Below are 15,336 nucleotides of genomic sequence, written 5' to 3' on the forward strand. Positions count from 1 at the left end.
TCGCTAATATGCAGATAGAGGCAGACAGCACACACAGGTGGAAGAATACTCACAAGTGAGGCGGCATAAACGTATGCCAAACTAGACAGGACGGAACCTTAGTCGCCCGCCAGACGGTCCAATGGGAGAAAGACTCTCACGTTCCAGTGGTCCAATCCGCTACGGCGGACAAAGGCAGACGTCAGGTGCCCACAGCGTCTGTGGGAGGATCAATGGCTCAGAGTCCTTAGTGCAAGTGATAGAATATTGCTAACACATATGAGTTCATGCTGATAACAGGCTGCAATGTCTGTGCTCAGGAAGAAGGTTCCCTTATTCACTCCAGTTACATCAATACCTGATATCTCTCAGTGCTCTGGCCGTGTCCCCAGTATATTCAAGAAGAGTGTTGTCAAACAGAATGATGATGCTGAGCTCAGCATCATCATTCTGTTTGACAACACTCTTCTTGAATATACTGGGGACACGGCCAGAGCACTGAGAGATATCAGGTATTGATGTAACTGGAGTGAATAAGGGAACCTTCTTCCTGAGCACAGACATTGCAGCCTGTTATCAGCATGAACTCATATGTGTTAGCAATATTCTATCACTTGCACTAAGGACTCTGAGCCATTGATCCTCCCACAGACGCTGTGGGCACCTGACGTCTGCCTTTGTCCGCCGTAGCGGATTGGACCACTGGAACGTGAGAGTCTTTCTCCCATTGGACCGTCTGGCGGGCGACTAAGGTTCCGTCCTGTCTAGTTTGGCATACGTTTATGCCTCCTCACTTGTGAGTATTCTTCCACCTGTGTGTGCTGTCTGCCTCTATCTGCATATTAGCGACACTACGATACTGTCCCATAAGGCGCCTCTCTCTGTTCTCTGCTTCTACAGATATCTGCCATTATCCTACTTTTGGGAGTGCTGCCGTCAGATCGGGTGGCCTGCGGTGTGGTATTACCTTGCCTCCCCCGAGACTGGTTTTGGTTTATGTGTTTTGCATCTCATATTTGCGCACCTCAACAAGGACTCAATCCTCGTTTTATTCTTCAAAGGAAGGCTTACTTCACAATTTGGATTTGGTTTGCGCCTTGAAGTTCTATCTTCAGGCTTCTAAGGAGTTTTGACAATCTTCCTCCAGGGCCTTTAAGAAAGAGACCTCAATGGATCAGATTTGTAAGGCGGCTACCCGGTCCTCCTTACATACTTTTTTCAAAATTTCGATGTTTTTGCTTTGGCTGAAGCAGCTTTCGGAAGAAAAGTTTTGCAGGCTGTGGTGCCCTCAGAATAGGGTCCGCCTCTTCCTTTTTGGTCCCTCCCGTTATTCATTGAGTGTCCTCTGGAGCTTGAGTATAGTTTTCCCAACAGTAAGGAACTCTTACCAGACTCTCCCTATCTTAGGAAGGAAAACATAATTTATGCTTACCAGATAAATTATTTTCCTTCCGGATAGGGACAATTTTTCTTGTCTATGGGTGGTCCCCTATTATTTATTTTATTCTTCTGGCACCATTTATACCCTAATGTTTCTCCTACTTTTCCTTGTTCCCTTGGCAGAATGACTGGGGTAATGAGGAAGGGGAGGGATATTAAGCCTTTGGTTGGGGTGTCTTTGCCTCCTCCTGGTGGCCAGGTGTTGTATTTCCCAACAGTATGGAATGAAGCCGTGGACTCTCCCTATCCGGAAGGAAAGGGATTTATCTGGAGAGCATAAATTATATTTTCTTAGACCTTGAAGGCCGTCTCTAATCTAAATTCATTTTGACAGTTTTTAACCACTAGAGGGCGTTAGTTCATGTGTTTCATATAGATAATATTGAGCTCATGCACGTGAATTTACAGAGGAGTGAGCACTGATAAGCTAAAATGCAAGTCTTTCAAAAGAACTGAAATAAGGGGGCAGTTTTCAGTGGCTTAGATACAAGGTAATTACAGAGGTAAAATGTGTATTATTATAACAGTGTTGGTTATGCAAAACTGGGAAATGGCTAATTAAGGGATTACCTATATTTTAAAACAACATAAATTAGGTTGTTGACTGTCCCTTTAATGGTTTTTTCCTCTTCCTGTATTCTATGACTACAAAACTGAGAAGTGTTTGAGTTCTCATTTTCTAGTGTAAATGGATTCTTCATAACATTTTTTTAATCACTCAGAAATGTTTAATTAGAGAGATACAATTTATATCATCATTCGAAAATGTAATCTGATTTTTGTTCCAGGAGAATGAAACCTTATCCATTTGCCATAGATTCACTGTTAATAATATAAAATACTATTTTTCACATTATTGTTTTCCTTTAATAACCTTGCTTAAAATTGAAAACTGTTGTAAGTTTTTACATTGTTTATTACAATGGGACCTGAGTGCTGTTTTAGGTTGAGTGAAATGTATCAAAATCATGCATTTCTATTAGTGTAAAATATAATAATTCTGTAAAATTATAGACTACTTAGGTTCAGTGATAAATTAGCACTTTATACAAAAGTTGATCACTATCACAAGCTGATCAATAAATTCCTATTAACTAGCAGTTATAGAACATTATCAAGCAGTTACAGCATTTTCACAAAATACAGTATAAGAATGAAGCAAAAAATAGTGATGCATTTAAAACAAACATTTTTAATTAGATTAGTTGCTGAAATATTGAAGAAATAAATGTTTCTAAAAAGCCGCCATGTTGAAACCTGTATTTTTCTTACGTAATCTCTTCTGCTGAGAATAATTAGCGATAAAAGGCCTGATGATATAAACCTCTCCGCTCAGATGAGATGACCCAATTTTTTTTCTTTTGTGAATCAGATTGAGCATGAAATTTTAAGCAACTTTCTAATTTACTCCTATAATCAAATTTTCTTTATTCTTTTGGTATCTTTATTTGAAATGCAGGAATGTAAGTTTAGATGCCGGCCCATTTTTGGTGAACAACCTGGGTTGTCCTTGCTGATTGGTGGATAAATTCATCCACCAATAAAAAAAGTACTGTCCAGAGTCCTGAACCAAAAAAATCTGCATTTGTGTATGTAAGGGAGAGACAAGCCCAGTGCAGTCTAGTACTGCATAACATGAAAGTTCTGATGCATTTACACTTTTTATTTTATATTACTTTAGACTTCAGATTAAGTTTTATTGCATTTAAATTGTGCACTTTCTATTTTGTATTTTATTTTGAGAACAGTGTATTTAGGCATGTGAAAAAGAAAGTACACCCTCTTCAAATTCAATGGTTTTAAATATCAGGGCATAATAACTATTATCTGGTCCTTATTAGGTCTTACAATTAGGTAAATACAACCTCAGATGAACAACACCACCTGACATTTTACACAGTGTCATGATTTATTTAACAAAAATGTAGGCAAAATGGAGAAGCCATGTGTGAAAAACTAAGTAAACCTTTTGATTCAATAGCTTGTAGAACACCACCTTTAGCAGCAATAACTTGAAGTTATTGTTTTCTGTATGACTTTATCAGTCTGTCACATCGTTGTGGAGGAATTTCGGCCCTCTCTTCTTTAAAACTTTGCTTCACTTCATTGAGGTTTGCGTGCATTCGTTTATGCACAGCTCTCTTAATGTCCCTCCATAGCATTTCAATCGGGTTGAGGTCTGGACTTTGACTGGACCATTGGATTCTTTTCTTTTTCATCCGTTCTGTTGTAGATTTGCAGGTATGCTTGGGATCATTGTCCCGCTGCATGACCCAATTTCAGCCAAGCTTTAGCCGTCGGACAGGTGGCCTAACATTTGACTCTAGAATACTTTGGTATACAGATGAGTTTATGGTCGACTCAGTGACTGCAAGGTGCCCTGGTCCTGTAGCTGCAAAACAAGCCCAAAATCACCACCCCTCCACCACCGTACTTGACAGTTGGTATGAGGTGTTTGTGCTGATATGCCGTGTTTGGTTTTTGCCAAATATGGTGCTGTGCATTATGTGCTTTGGTCTGGAGCTTTTACCTGTGACAAATTTACCCCATACATTAGCCCCACTCCTGTGAAAGTGAGGTTGAATAGTATCCAGATGTGTTAAAGTAATATGTATATATATACATCTATGTTTCCCATTTTGCAGATTTATCAGAGAAAACCAGCAATTTTTTGTATCCTTTTTGGAATGAATGTAATTGATTAGTTTGCTATTTAAAATGACAGCGCTGTTCATTTTTTGTTCATCTTTCCAAACTCATCAAGACCATTTGATACGTGCATTGTTAGAAAATATCGGATAAATGTCTTGTCAAAGTTGTCCTAATAAGTAATGTCTTTTTCCCTTGTGCTTCTCTGGCAATTGATGACTTTCTGTGCTTGAATTTGCTGTTAAGTGACAGAAGCCTATGGGAGTCAAATGCAATGTGTTCCTTTGTTATCCTTGAACAGAAATAGCAGTTCTTTTTATCACTCTGGTACGGTGATTTCCTGCAGCTGTTTTAATGGTGGGCTTATATTAAAGATGTTATTCAAAATCGTTTAGCATAAAAATCAATAAAAGAAACTGTGTTATGAAAAAAAAAGCTATTAATCATTTACAATTTGTATTTTATCTCTGTTATCTACATTAGAGGACGTTAATGTTGATATTAGGATTTATTTTTTAACAAAAATAACCCTTATTTTTATTAGACCTTTTTGTGTACCATAACTGTACAGTCACAATATAGTAAAATAATAATAATAAAAAATACAGTTTTCATTAGAGTTTTTTTTCTTTTCTTTTATAAACTAGTTTTTAAATTAGTCTTTGAAACCATTAAATGATGCAAATAGTAGGCTGTGCATCATATAAACACCTCAGGTTACCTTTGGATATTTTTATGTTAAACAGATTAATGCCCCATTTTTAATAAAACTTAACTAGCTTTCTCAGCATTTAGGGAGAATTTTAAAGTTTAAACAGCTTTAAATCTAAAATTACCTCTTCCGCATAACATTTTTAATTAAACATACGCCTAGATAACGAGTTCTGTGTTAGCTTTAAAAAGCAGTGTTAAGGGGTCCTAACGCTGCTTTTTAACGCCCGCTGGTATTACGAGTATGGCAGGTACAGGTGTACCACTCACTTTTCTTCCGTGACTTTTGGCTACCGCAAATCCCCTTACGTCAATTGCGTATCCTATCTTTTTCATGGGATTTGCCTAACGCTGGTATTACAAGTCTTGGAAGAAGTGAGCGGTACAGACTCTACCTCCAAGACTCCTACCGCATAAAAAAGTCAGTAGTTAAGAGTTTTATGGGCTAACGCCGGAACATAAAGCTCTTAACTACAGTGCTACAAAGTACACTGACAGCCATAAACTACCTATGAACCCCTAAACCGAGCCCCCCCCCCCCACATCGCAAACACTATAATAAAATTATTTAACCCCTAATCTGCCGATCGGACATCGCCGCCACCTACATTATACCCATGAACCCCTAATCTGCTGCCCCTAACATCGCCGACACCTACATTATATGTATTAACCCCTAATCTGCCCCCCCAATGTCGCCGCCACCTACCTACACTTATTTACCCCTAATCTGCCGACTGGACATCGCCGCCACTATAATAAAATGTATTAACCCCTAAACCGCCGCAATCCCGCCTCGCAAACACTATAATACATTTCATTAACCCTAATATACCCCCCCCAACGTCGCCGCAGCCTACCTACAATTATTAACCCCTAATCTCCCGCCCCCAACGTCGCCGCTACTATAGTAAAGTTATTAACCCCTAAACCTAAATCTAACCCTAACACCCCCCTAACTTAAATATAATTTAAATAAAACAAAATAAAATTACTATAATTAAATTTTTTAAATAGGAATAATTTATTTAATTATAGTAATTTTATTTAGATTTCTTTAAATTATGTTTAATTTAGGGGGGTGTTAGGGTTAGGTTTAGGGGTTAATAACTTTATTATAGTAGCGGCGACGTTGGGGGCAGCAGATTAAGGGTTAATAATTTTAGGTAGGTGGCGGCGATGTTAGGGACAGCAGATTAGGGGTTAATACAATTTATTATAGTGTTTGCGAGGTGGGAGTGCGGCGGTTTACATTTATTATAGTGGCGGCGATGTCTGGTCAGCAGATTAGGGGTTAATAAGTGTAGGTAGTTGGGGGCGGAAGATTAGGGGTTAATAAATATAATATAGGTGTCGGCGATGTTAGGGGCAGCAGATTAGGGGTTCATAGGTATAATGTAGGTGGCGGCGGTTTCCAGAGAGGCAGATTAGGGGTTAATAGTATAATGCAGGTGGCGACGATGTTGGGGGCGGAAGATTAGAGGTTAATAAGTGTAAGGTTAGGGGTGTTTAGACTCGGGGTTCATGTTAGGGTGTTAGGTGTAGACTTAGAAAGTGTTTCCCCATAGGAAACAATGGGGCTGCGTTAGGAGCTGAACACTGCTTTTTTGCAGGTGTTAGATTTTTTTTCAGCCAGCTCAGCCCCATTGTATCCTATGGGGAAATCGCGCACTAGCGCGTTTTGCCACCTTACCGCTACCGTAAGCAACGCTGTTATTACAGGTAGAAGTGGAGCTAAATTATGCTCTCCGCTCACTTTTCTGAGGCTAACTCAGCCATTCAGAAAACTTGTAATACCAGCGTTGTTTAAAGTAAGCGCTGGAAAAAAAAGGAGTGTTAGCCCCGCAAGTTTTTACCGACAAAACTCGTAATCTAGGTGATAGTATTTTCATTGTTTTTTTTTTTTCTTTCCTAAGATATGGTTAGTCCACGGCTTGAGTAATTACTGTTGGGAATATCACTCCTGGCTAGAAGGAGGAGGCAAAGTGCACCACAGTTAAACTGCTAAGTATCACTCCCTTACCCAGAACCCCTATTCATTCTCTTTGCCTCCGGTGCATGGAGGAGGTGAAGTTTAGGTGTCTGAAGAAAATTTTTGATTTCATCTACAAGCAAGTTTTGGGGTATAGCCGTATTCCACATCATTCCTTGCAGTCAGGTAGTGGTGGCTTTAAAGCAGTTAGGAACTTGGAAAGAGGTACTTACTGCGTTTTCCTAACAATTGCTGCCCTAGTTTAGAAAGCCAGAGTTGGCTACTCTGTTCTTTCTTTTATAAAGGTCTCTGTGAAGAACTATGTCTTCTCATACCTTGTAACTGTCTACATGTCGGACAGCGGAGCAGGTAAGTGTTGTTTCTTCCAGTTGGGGAGACCATGCACTTAACAAATTAAAAGACACTGCTTTGTATTGGGACATAGATAATCATGTTGTATGGGTTACACTGGGGCATGAAGCAGACACTGTAGCATGTGTGAGACTAACATTTAAACTTTTAAAAAGAAAGGGTAAAATGTTTTCTGACACATATTTACTTGCTAAAACAATTCAAGTTTAAACTGAAAGTAAGGCTGAATTTCAGCAGCTTATTAATTTCCCCTTTGCTTTAAAATAAAACTGTCCGGTTTGAAAAAAAACGGTTATTTCTGGTACTCAGTGTAGCAGGAAGCTATTTTTTAGTGCCTCTCTGTGTCGCAGCAGTAATTTGAGCTTGGCAGTTGCAGTCACATGACTGGCTTTACTTCATAACATTTCTGAGGAAAAAAGTTGTTTTTCTCCATTTCTGGGTGATCCGGTCTTAATTTGTAGTGGTAAGGCACCTCAGTAATTGAGGTGTGGGGTTGCCTGAGGGGAATTTTAGAAGTTTAATTTATGTTTATTAAATGTTTTTTCTTAACTTTTCTCACATAGTTTTAGCTAGGGATCGATCCTAATTTAGGATAAAATTTAAAGTGTATATTTTCCTTAGCTTATTTTAATTGAATATTAAAATCTTTTAAACTTATCTGTACAAGTTTATTTACTGCTTCACAACATGTCTGATATGGAGCAAGAGCCTGCTCTCATTAATTCATGCGTATTATGTTTAAATGCACAAATTGCAGCTCCTATGCAATTTTGTTCTTCATGTGTCTAGAAAACCTTACAAAATAAAGGTAATTTTTTAGTCTAATGTCTCTCAGGATGATACTGTTAAAATAATACCTCAGTTTTCTCCTGCTACGCCCCAAGCCTCAATGGCATCACATGCAGTGCCCTGCGGTTCCTCTATAACTCCTAATGGAGTTTATTTAAAAGCAGAAATTGCTGCCCAGGTATCTTCACGGTATCTGCGGCATTAGCTGCCATTCCCAGATTACAGGGAAAACGCAAGAGGAAATCTAGAAATTCAGAAAGTATGGTGCCTGTCCTCAGTTCTGCTTCCCAAGTTGCCCTTTCTCATAAGTCTGATGAGAAAGATACATCAGGACTTTCTGAGGGTTAAATCTTAGATTCGGACAGTATAATTCATTCTTCTGAGACTGAGGTGGTATCCTTCAGATTTAAGCTTGAACACCTTTGTTAAAGGAGGTGTTTTAGCTACTTTCGATGACTCCGATACCCCTGTCGTTGTCACTCCTAAGAAATCTAGTAAACGTAATAGTTTCTTTGATGAACCTTCCACTTTGGAGGTTTTTCCTGTGCCGGACTGTGCTAGGGAGATTATCTCACAGGAATAGGAGAAACCAGGGATGTATTTTTTCCCCGTCTCCCATTTTTAAGAAAATGTTTCCTGTCGAGGACCCCATTAAAGACCCTTGGTATACTGTACCCAAAGTTGAAGGGGCCATTTCCACTCTGGCTAAGAGAACCACTATTTCTATTGAGGATAGCTGCTCTTTTAAGGATCCGATGGACAAGAAGCTGGAGGCTTATTTAAAAAAAGATTTATGTTCATCAAGGTCTCCAATGGCAACCTGTGGTGTGTATTGTCACGGTGACTAGTGCAGCATCTTATTGGTTTGACGCCTTGTCTGATTCTCTTCAACTAAAGACTTCCTTGGATGAAATTCAGGATCGGATTAAAGCTCTTAAGTTGGCCAATTCATTTATTGCAGATGCCATGTTACAGGTTGTTAGACTAGGAGCTAAAATTTCTAGTTTTGCTGTCCTAGCCTGCAGGGCGTTATGGTTGAAATCCTGGTCTGCTGACGTTTCCTGTAAAGTCAAGCTTCTGGCGATTCCTTACTAAGGCAAACCCTTGTTTGGACCTGGTTTGGCAGAAATTATCTCTGATATTACGAATAGGCCTAAAGGACGTCGGAGTAATTTTTGTTCTTTTTGTAACTTTAGAGGAAAGCCTTCCCCTTCTTCTTCCAAGCAGGAACTATCCAAGTCTTCTTGGAAACCCAGTCAGTCTTGGAACAATGGGAAACAATCAAAGAATCCCGCAGCTGATTCCAAATCAGCATGAAGGGTTTGCTCCCGATCTGGGATCATATCAGGTGGGGGGGCAGACTTTCTCAGTTCTCTCAAGCCTGAATACGAGATGTCCCAGATCCCTGGACTGTGGACATAGTATTCCAGGGTTACAAATTGTAATTCAAGACTTTTCCTCCCAGAGGCAGATTCCTTCTCTCAAAATTATCTGCAGACCAGATAAAGAGAGAGGCGTTCTTGAAATGTATAGAACATCTTTCATCCCATTGCAGGAACAGGATCTTGGGTTCTACCCCAACCTATTTGTGGTTCCCAAAAAAGAGGGAACTTTCGGTCCCATTCTAGACTTGAAGTGTCTAAACAAATTTCTCAAAGTTCCATCCTTCAAGATAGAGACTATGCGCTCCATTCTTCCTTTAGTACAAGAGGGTCAGTTCATGACAACCATAGACCTAAAGGATGTTTATCTTCATGTTCCTATTCACAGGGACCATCACAGATTCCTGAGATTTGCCTTTTTGGACAAACATTTCCAGTTTGGGGCCCTTCCATTTGGTCTAGCCATGGCTCCCAGAATTTTTTTCAAAGGTTCTGGGGGCTCTTTTGGCAGTGATCCGTTCTTTTGGAATTGCTGGGGCACCCTACCTGGACGACATATTCATTCAGGTGCCATCTTTTCAAAAAACAAAATCTCACACAGAGATTTTGTTGTCATTTCTTTGTTCTCAAGGATGGAATGTGAATCTGGAAAACAGCTCCCTTGCCCCTGCTACAAGAGTAGTGTTTTTAGTGACCATAATAGATTCTCTATTGATGAAGATTTTTCTGAGGTCAGGAAAAATAAAAACATTTCCTCTTGCCTCTCTCTTCAGGCTACTGCTCATCCTTCAGTGGCTCAATGTATGGAGGAAATCGCTCTGATGGTGGCTTCCATAGACCTCATTCCTTTTGCTCATTTCCATTTGAGAGCGCTTCAGTTGTGCATGCTCAGACAATGGAATGGCGACCATGCAGATCTATCTCAGAGAATAGAGTTAGATCAGTCGTCAAGGGATTCTCACCCGTGGTGGATTTCTCAGGAACATCTGTTTCAGGGCACATGCTTTCGAGACCTTCCTTGGTGATCGTAACCACAACTTCCAGCCTGCTGGGCTGGGGAGCAGTCTGGAACTTGTTGAAAGCTCAGGGCCTTTAGACTCGGGAGAAGTCTGCTCTTTCCATCAACATCTTGGAGTTGAGGGCGATTTACAATGCTCTATTGGCTTGGCCTCAGTTGTCCTCAGCCCAGTGTATCAGGTTCCAGTCAGACAACATAACCTCTGTGGCTTAAATCAATCACCAGGGCGGAACTTGTAGTTCCTTAGCCATGAAGGAGGTTATTTGGATTCTTCAGTGGGCAGAGACCCACAATTGCTGTCTATTTGCCATGCACATTCCAGGAGTAGACAACTGGGAAGCGGATTTTATGAGCAGACAGACTTTTTATCCCGGGGAGTGGGAACTCAATCCGGAGGTGTTTTCCAGCTTAGTCCTCAAATGGGGGGTGCCAGAGTTAGATCTGATGGCATCCCGTCAGAACGCCAATCTTCCAAGGTATGGTTCAAGGTCAAGAGATCTGCAAGCCGTTCTGATAGATGCGCTGGCGGTTCCTTGGGTTTTCAGGTTGGCATACATGTTTCCTCTGTTTGCTCTCCTTCCACGAGTCATTGCTCGTATCAAACAGGAGAGGGTGTCAGTGATTCTAATAGCCCCTGCGTGGTCTCGCAGGATCTGGTTTGCAGACCTAGTGGAGATGTCTTCTCTCCCACCTTGGAGACTACCTCTGATGAAGGACCTCCTGATTCAGGTTCCCTTCCTTTATCCAAATCTTGTTTCTCTGAAGCTGACTGCTTGTAGATTGAACGCTTAAAGGGACATAAAACTAATATGCTAAATCACTTGAAACTAATTCAGTATAACTGTAAAAAGCTGACAGGAAAATATCACCTGAGCATCTCTATGTAAAAAAGGAAGATATTTTACCTCACAATTTCCTCAGCTCAGCAGAGTAAGTTCTGTGTAAAAAGTTATACTCAGCTGCTCCCAGCTGCAGGTAAAAATAAAAAAAAAATGAAGAAATGAACAGCAACCAATCAGCATCAGCAGTGCTGAGGTCATGAACTCTTACTGTGATCTCATGAGATTTGACTTAACTCTCATGAGATTTCATAGTAAGCTTCCTTTACCTGATTGGTGAAATAATATGAGAGTTCACGAGGCTCATCCTTTCAGCTGTCCCAGGACAGACACACTAAAATGCTGCTTAGAAATCCTTTACAATGGGGTGTGGCTACTGAGGAACTTTTGAGGTAAAATATCTTTCTTTTTTACATAGAGATGCTCAGGAGATATTTTCTAATCAGCTTTTTACAGCTATGCTGCATCACTTTCAAGTGTTTAAATATTTGGGTATTATGGCCCTTTAATTCTGTCTAAGCATGGTTGAGACCATGATTCAGGCTCGCAAGCCTGGTATTTGAAAGATTTACCATAAGATATGGCGTAAATATCTTTATTGGTGTGAAACCAAGGGCTACTTTTGGAGTAGAATTAGAATTCCTAGAATTTCATCTTTTCTTCAGGAAGGCCTGCAGAATGGATTGTTAGTCAGTACTCTGAAGGGTCAGATTTCTGATTTATCAGTTTTACCACATAAATGTTTGGCGGATGTGCCAGATGTGCAATCTTTTTGTCAGGCCTTGGTCAAAATCAGGCCTTTCTTTAATTCTGTTGCTCCTCCTTGGAGCCTTAACCTTGTTCTTAAAGTTTTACAGCTAGTTCTGTTTGAGCCTTTGCTTTCTATAGACATTAAGTTGTTATATTGGAAGGTTTTGTTTCTTGTTGCTATCTCTTCTTCTCAAAGAGTCTTGGAACTCTCAGCTCTGCAGTGTGATTCCCCTTATCTTAATTTTTCATGCCGATAAGGTGGTTATCCGTATTAAGTTAGGTTTCTTATAGAAATATCAATCAGGAAATTGTTGTTCCCTCTCTGTGTCCTAATCCTCCTTCTTCAAAAGAACGTTTGTTACACAATTTGGATTTTGTATGTGCTCTTAAATTCTACTTTCAGGCGACTAAGGATTTTCGCCAGTCCTCTGCCTTCTTTGTCTGTTTCTCTGAGAAACGTAAAGGTCAGAAAGCTACTGCCACTACTCTTTTTTTTTTTTTTGGTTACGAAGTATAATTCGTTTGGCTGGACAGCAGCCTCCTGAGAGAATTACGGCTCATTCCACAAGAGCTGTTTCCTCTTCTTGGCCTTTCAAAAATGAAGCTTTTGTGGAACAAATTTGCAAGGCTGCAACTTGGTCTTCTCTACATACTTTTTCCAAATTTTCCAAATTTGATACTTTTGCTTCTGCTGAGGCTTCTTTTGGGAGAAAGGTTCTTCAATCAGTTGTGCCTTTTGTTTAGGATTGCCTGTCTTGTCCCTCCCTATATATATATGTGTCCTCTAGCTTGGGTTTTGGTTCACAATAGTAATTACTCAAGCCGTGGACTCACCATATCTTAGGAAAGAAAAACAAAATTTATGCTTACCTGATAAATTTATTTCTTTCCGGATATGGTCAGTCCACGACCCCACCCTTTATTTTAAGACAAATGTTCTTTTGACTAAAAGCTCAGGCACCTATTTTTCTCCATTTCCCTTCAGTCGAATGACTGGGGGTTGTGGGTAAGGAAGTGATACTTAGCAGTTTAACTGTGGTGCTCTTTGCCTCCTCCTGCTGGCCAGGAGTGATATTCCCAACAGTAATTATTCAAGCCGTGGACTTAACATATCCAGAAATAAATACATGTATCAGGTAAGCATACATTTTGTTTTGTTTTTTTATTATTTAGCTTGCCTTTTTATGCTATGTACCTTTAAAATGTTTCTCCCACCCCCCAGTGAATGGCTGCAGTGATAGCAGCCAGCTAGAATTTTGAGGCAGTCATTCAAATGCAAAACATTAGGAGCAAGAGTGCACATTTTTGGAGCAGTAAGATCTTGACCCCCAGCATCCAGAACTGGTCAAATCCTAACTAATATATTCCTTCATTTAGCTAACCCATCAACATGGTGCACAATAATGGCTTATTTGCATTTGGTTTTACATGAGTACAGCAAAGAAAACCCAATATTCTTAAAAGGCTTTTTAAGCAGTGCTTCCCTGGACTGCATTGAAATGGCAAAACCCTGCCAATATTTTAAATGGTTACAAACCATTTATTGTGCAAATGCAGATATTTTCTAGCATAGTGTTTAATTGGTGATATATATAGTATGCAAATGTTAAAAATGTACTTTAAGGCACTTTTAAATTGGCAGTTATTTGAAGTACTAAAAGTAAAATGTTTTAGAATACATAACACAAGGCTAAAAAAAAATGTGTATTTTTTTTTATTTTATTTTTTTTAAAGGAAAGAATCATACCTGTGTGATTAAGGGTTGTATACCCGAAACATCACTTATTGTTACCAAGGTGTGATGGAATAAAGACTTTTCTTTCATGTAATTAGCAAGAGTCCATGAGCTAGTGACGTATGGGATATACATTCCTACCAGGAGGGGCAAAGTTTCCCAAACCTCAAAATGCCTATAAATACACCCCTCACCACACCCACAAATCAGTTTTACAAACTTTGCCTCCTATGGAGGTGGTGAAGTAAGTTTGTGCTAGATTCTACGTTGATATGCGCTCCGCAGCAGGTTGGAGCCCGGTTTTCCTCTCAGCGTGCAGTGAATGTCAGAGGGATGTGAGGAGAGTATTGCCTATTTGAATTCAATGATCTCCTTCTACGGGGTCTATTTCATAGGTTCTCTGTTATCGGTCGTAGAGATTCATCTCTTACCTCCCTTTTCAGATCGACGATATACTCATATATACCATTACCTCTACTGATTCTCGTTTCAGTACTGGTTTGGCTTTCTACTACTTGTAGATGAGTGTCCTGGGGTAAGTAAGTCTTATTTTCGGTGACACTCTAAGCTATGGTTGGGCACTTTTATATAAAGTTCTAAATATATGTGTTCAAACATTTATTTGCCTTGACTCAGGATGTTCAACATTCCTTATTTCAGACAGTCAGTTTCATATTTGGGATAATGCATATGAATTAATCAATTTTTATTTTTTTTTCTTACCTTAAAATGTGACTTTTTCCCTGTGGGCTATTAGGCTCGCGGGGGCTGAAAATGCGTAATTTTATTGCGTCATGGCGCGGACTTTTTTGGCGCAAATTTTTTTTTCTGTTTCCGGCGTCATACATGTCGCCGGAAGTTGCGTCATTTTTTTGACTTTTTTTGCGCCAAAAGTGTCGGCGTTCCGGATGTGGCGTCATTTTTGGCGCCAAATAATGTGGGCGTCTTTTTTGGCGCTAAAAAATATGGGCGTCACTATTGTCTCCACATTATTTAAGTCTCATTATTTATTGCTTCTGGTTGCTAGAAACTTGTTCACTGGCATTTTTTCCCATTCCTGAAACTGTCATTTAAGGAATTTGATCAATTTTGTTTTATATGTTGTTTTTTCTATTACATATTGCAAGATGTCTCCGTTTGTCCCTGAGTCAGAAGCCACTTCTGGAAAAATGCTTAACTGAGTTTCAGTTCTACCAAAGCTAAGTTCATTTATTTTAAATGTTATAAATGTTTATCTTTAGCTATGGTTTGTAATAAGTTATTATGATATACTTTTACATGCAGATTCCATTAGTATTTATGCTTTATACATTTCCATTCTTAAGTGCAAGAAATGTTTAGAAGATTTATAAGAAATATTTTTTCTGATTAAGGCTATGTCTGACTTTGTGCCTTCTAATACGATTTTTAGGTCTTTTTCACTTCTTTTTTAATTATTGAAGTTTCAAATGACCAACAACATACTGATTTATCCTTCTCTGATGATGTTTTTTTCTCTTTCAGAAATTTTCTTCATCAGATATTGACACTAACAAATCTACTTTTTTATATAATTTTTTTATTATTAAAGTACATTTGTTCTTTGTTGAAGAGGTGTTGATTATTTTGGATATTAAGGTAACTAGTTCTTTATGACTAGCTGACACTATTTCTGCCTTTTTATTTCTTCTGTGATTTCAGAGGTTTTCTTTCCAATTCCC

At 39.3% G+C, this 15,336-nt stretch overlaps 1 protein-coding gene across 5 annotated transcripts in view; it reads left to right on the forward strand.

Annotated features, from left to right (window-relative positions):
• Positions 1-15,336, forward strand: part of PHF14 (PHD finger protein 14) — an 809,709-nt gene that overhangs the window by 488,819 nt on the left and 305,554 nt on the right. The gene's annotated exons all lie outside the window — the stretch shown is intronic.

Source organism: Bombina bombina, chromosome 5 (genome assembly GCF_027579735.1).
Source record: "Bombina bombina isolate aBomBom1 chromosome 5, aBomBom1.pri, whole genome shotgun sequence".
Classification (NCBI taxonomy): Eukaryota; Metazoa; Chordata; class Amphibia; order Anura; family Bombinatoridae; genus Bombina; species Bombina bombina.